Here is a 5,359-nt window from a genome sequence, read left to right as displayed (position 1 = left end):
CTCCCAATCCCACCTTTGCTCCCTCTTCTTCTACCATGCCCCTCTCCCAGTTCACTGACAAGGGAGGTCCTTCTCCCTTTTCATCTGACCCCAGTCTATTAGGTCTCATGAGGACTGGCTTCCCTACTTCCTCTGTGGCCTGGTATGGCTGCACTTTCCTCAGGGGTAGGTGATCAAAGAGCAGACCACTGAGTTCATGTCAGAGACAGTCCCTGTTCCCCTTACTAGGGAACCAATTGGACACTGAGCTGCCATGGGCTACATCTGTGCAGGGATTCTAGGTTATCTCCATGAACGGTCGGTCTTTGGTTGGAGCATCAATCACAGAAAAGACCCCTGTGCTCAGGTTTTTTTTTTTCTCCTTGTGTAGCTCCTGTTCCCTCTAGGGAGAGGTCTTTTTATCTTCCCCTTTTTTCATAAGATTCCCTGCACTCTGTCCAAAGTTTGGCTATGAGTCTCAGCCTCTGCTTTGATACCATGCATGGTAGAGTCTTTCAAGCTCCTGTTTTGTTCTGTTTTCTCTCTCTTCCTATGTCCATCCTGTTTGCCTTTCTGAATGAGGATTGAGCATCTTATCCAGGGTCGTCCTCCTTGTTTAGCTACTTTAGGTGTACAGATTTTAGTATGATTATCCTATATTATATGTCTAATATCCACTTACAAGTGAGTATATACCGTGTGTCTTTCTGCTTCTGGGATACCTTACTCAGAATGATCTTTCCTAGTTCCCACCATTTGCCTGCAAAATTCATGATTTTCTTGTTTTTAATTGCTGAGTAGTATTCCACTGTGTAAATGTACCACAATTTCTGTATCCACTTCTCAGTTGAAGGACATTTGTGTTGTTTCTAGATTCTGGCTATTATGAATAAAGCTGCTACAAACATAGTTGAGCAAATGTCCTTGTTGTATACTTGAGCCTCTTTTGGATATATGCCTAGGAGTGGTATAGCTGGGTGTTGAGGTAGCACTATTCCTAATTATCTGAGAAAGTGCCAGACTGATTTCCAAAGTGGTTGTACAAGTTTACATTCCTGCCAGCAATGGAGTAGGGTTCTTCTTTCTCCACATCTTTTCCAGCATGTGTTGCCACTTGAGTTTTTGATCTTAGCCATTCTGATGGGTGTAAGGTGAATCTCATGGTTGTTTTGATTTGCATTTTCTTGATAGTGAAGGATGTTGAGCATTTCTTTAAGTGTTTCTCTGCTATTCAATATTCCTCTATTGAGAATTCTCTGTTTAGCTCTGTATCCCATTTATTTTAAATATTTTATTATTATTATTAATTACACTTTATTCATTTTGTACGCCCCCATAAGCCCCTCCTTCCTCCCCTCCCGATCCTACCCTTCCTCCCCTTTCTGCATGCATGCCCCTCCCCAAGTCCACTGATAGGGGAGGTCTTCCTCTCCTTCTTTCTGATCTTAGACTATCAGTTCTCATCAGAAGTGGCTGCATTGTCATCTTCTGTGGCCTGGTAAGGCTGCTCCCCCCTCAGGGGGAGGTGATCAAAGAGCAGGCCAATCAGATTATGTCAGAGGCAGTCCCTCTTCCCATTACTATGGAACCCACTTGGACACTGAACTGCCATGGGATACATCTATGCAGGGGTTCTAGGTTATCTCCATGAATAGTGCTTGGTTGGAGTATGAGTCTCTGGGAAGTTCCCTGTGTTCAAATTTTCTTTCTGTTGCTCTCCTTGTGGAGTTCCTGTCCTCTCTAGCTCTAGCTATTTCCCACTTCTTACATAAAATTCCATTCACTCTTACCTTTGGCCATCAGGCTCAGCATCTGCTTTGATAGTCTGCAGGGCAGAGGCTTTCAGAGGCCCTCTGTGGCAGGTTCCTAGGTTGTTTCCTGTTTTCTTCTTCTTCTGATGTCCATCCTCTTTGCCTTTCAGGATGGGGATTGAACATTTTAGTTAGGGTCCTCTCTTTTGCTTAGCTTGTTTAGATGTACCGATTTTAGTGGGTTTATCCTATGTTGTATGTTTATATGAGTGAGTATATACCGTGTGTGTCTTTTTGCTTCTGGGACAACTCACTCAGGATGATCCTTTCCAGGTCCCACATTTACCTGCAAATTTCATGATTTCCTTATTTTTCATTGCTGAGTAATACTCTATTGTATAGGGTATCCCATTTTTTAATTGGATTAGTTGATTTGTTGCTTTTTAAATTCTTTAGTTCTTTATGTATTCTGGAGATTAGCCCTCTGTCTGATACAGGGTTGGTGAAGATCGTCTCCCAATCTGTAGGCTGTCATTTTGTTCTGATGACAGTGTCCTTTGCTTTACAGAAGCTTTTCAGTTTCTTGAGGTCCCATTTATTAATTGTTGATTTTAGAACCTGTGCTGTTGGTGTTCTGTTGTTTGTTTGTTTTATCAGGCAATGATCTTACATAATCACAGAGCTATCTGTAAGCAATAGTTTCTCTAGGCTCTTATTTGATCACTCACTGCCTTCTTTGAAATGTAATCACTTCCCTTTGCCTTCAAAGTCCTTCAAGCTATGTTAAAACTCACACACACCTAGTACATCATCCTTCCATCCTTATAATGCTCCAGCCAAAGGCTTTTCTACTATTAATTAACACTAGATATCTGAAAGGGAAGATTTGTGCTCACCTCCTACACTTCCATCCAAACAGCTCTTTGACTTGATGCAGTGTTTTGACCCCTCACCAACCATGTACAACCCTTCTTGAACATTATGTTCATTAATCTTGACTGACTAGATGGGGCTTAGAATGCACCTTGAAATTCAACAACAGCATGGCTGTGAAAGATTATGGAGATTACATCAGTGGAGACAGAAAGACCCACCCTAAATAAGGACTGTATGAGTTCCTGGACTGAGTGAAAAGAAGAAAGTGAGCTGAACGCTAGCATTAAGTGCCCTCTGCTTCCTGAGCATGAACACAATGTGACCACCTACTTCCTCCTCCTGACGGCCTCCCCCGCCATGACAGACCGTGTCCCCTTCAACTGTAAAGCCAAGATAAACACAGGAATAGGACAAGTAACTCATATAACAGAGGTCAAATATGAAAACCTAGATAGTATTTCTCTGAACACTGCATTTCCTACTTTATGTCTTCAAATTTTTCCTTTGATTTCTTCTGTTCTTTTCCATATTTCCTCTTCCTTTTCTGGCTTTTCCTTCTCTGATGCCTGCTGTTTTTCCTTATTGTTTCTTCTCCAGAGCTTTGGCATTGGGCATAACCCCCTTTTTATTGGGTGGCTGAGGATGACAACTGCCAGTCTTTATCTGTTTTTCCTTTAAACTATCATGCTAACAGTAGAGTGTTTTCAGATACTCCACACAAACTTGAGGAAAAGCTCCTCTATTTATAATCCACCAAGAACTTTCTATGACAAGGAAATGTTGGACATTTAATGAGATGCTTTTTGCTGCATCTGTTGATATGATCATGTGTGGTTTCTTTTCCTTTAGGCTATTAATATTATCAATTGCATTAGATTTTCAAATATTGAATGATTAATATTGCATCCAATAATTCCCCAATTATTTTTAGTCACTGTTATTGTAAAGATTTTGAGTTCTTTGTAACTTAGAAAAAAACCTTCTTCATACAAAAATCTACTTAGATTTTATTAGCCATTACACTGAATTCAGGTAAATTTGAAAAGAAAATTCATATTCATAAAAGTAAATATTTCAGTCTGTGAGAATAGTGTATTCATTCATTTATATTATTTAATTTCTCTCAGTAGGGGTTTTGATGTTTAGTATGCAGATCTTGTGCATATCTTAAGTTTATTCTAAATCATCTCCTGAGTTTGATACAATTACAAGTGGTATTTTTTTACAGTGTAATTTCCAAGCATTTTTAAAAGAATTCATCAAGATACAATTGACTTTTGCTTTTTTGTGACCTTGAGGAACTCATTTGATCCTAGAAGCTTTTCATGGGTTACATGGCTTTTTAAAAAATTGTTTACCTGGAAAATATAAAGAAAGAGCTTTTACTTACCTTTCCCAACCACACTGCTGTCTCCTGCCTAGGCTTATTGTACTGTTTAAGATCACAATTCCTGTTTGAGCAAAAATAGAGAGAATGAACATTCTAGCTGTAGTCACAATTTAGGAGCAATATTTAACATTAATATAATTAATGCCTTACCATTAATTATATTATGGTGACAGCTGTAATTGCTTCACAGATGCCTTTTTTTTTCAGAGTTTAGAAGTTCAGTTTTCAAAGTGATTTATTATAAACACAATAAGACTACACAGAGAAACCCTGTCTCAAAAAAGAAAAATAAATAACTAAATCTCAGTCGAATGTTGTCAAACGCTTTGCTGCAGCCATTGGGATCATAATTTGTTTTTATTAATTGAGTGCATCGCTCCAATCGACGTTTATTTATTTACTTGTACATTTATGTGTTGTGTGTGTGCACGCACGAGCATGAGGACCTGTGTTCACCAGGACACATAAAGAGGTTAATCTGCAGTAGTTTGTCTTTTCACTGTTTGGGTCCTAGAGATCACAATCAGGTGATCAAGCTTGGGAACAAGAGCCTTGTCTGGCGAGTCCGTCTTGCTAGACCCCTGACGAATGTTCAGATGTTGAGCTAACCTTGCCTTCTTGGGGTAAACTTCACTTGTTTTAAGGATCAGACTTGAGACCCTGATTCTCTTTGCTGGCATCTTGCTAATTTTGCTTAAGCCTTCCTTTATGGAAGAATTTTTTTTTCTTTTCTTTTTTTTTTTTTTTTTTGGTAAATAAAATTTTTTTTTCATTTGATCTTTTTTTAAAACTTGTATTAATTACACATTATTCACTTTGTATTCCCCCATAAGCCTCCAGGTCCCCTCCCTCCCCCTTCTTCACCCATGCCCCTCCCTAAGTCCACTGATAGGGAGGTCCTCCTCTCCTTCCTTCTGATCTTAGTCTATTAGGTCTCATCAGGAGTAGCTGCATTGTCATCTTCTGTGGCCTGGTAAGGCTGCTCCCCCCTCAGGGAGAGGTGATCAAAGAGCAGGCCAATCAGATTATGTCAGAGGCAATCTCTCTTCCCATTACTATGGAACCCACTTGGACACTAAACTGCCATGGGCTACATCTGTGCAGGGGTTCTAGGTTATCTCCATGCCTGGTACTTGGTTGGAGTATGAGTCTCTGGGAAGACCCCTGTGTTCAAATTTTCTGGTTCTGTTGCTCTCCTTGTGGAGTTCCTGTCCTCTCCAGATCTTACTATTTCCTACTTCTTACATAAAATTCCATGCACACTGCCCAACAGTTGGTCATAAGTCTCAGCATCAGCTTTGGTAGTCTGCAGGGCAGAGCCTTTCAGAGGCCTTCTGTGGCAGGTTCCTAGCTTGTTTCCTGT

The sequence above is a fragment of the Psammomys obesus genome, unplaced genomic scaffold (assembly GCF_907164565.1).
Source record: "Psammomys obesus unplaced genomic scaffold, mPsaObe1.curated_primary_1811, whole genome shotgun sequence".
NCBI classification, from domain to species: domain Eukaryota; kingdom Metazoa; phylum Chordata; class Mammalia; order Rodentia; family Muridae; genus Psammomys; species Psammomys obesus.
This window is presented reverse-complemented; position numbering follows the sequence as displayed.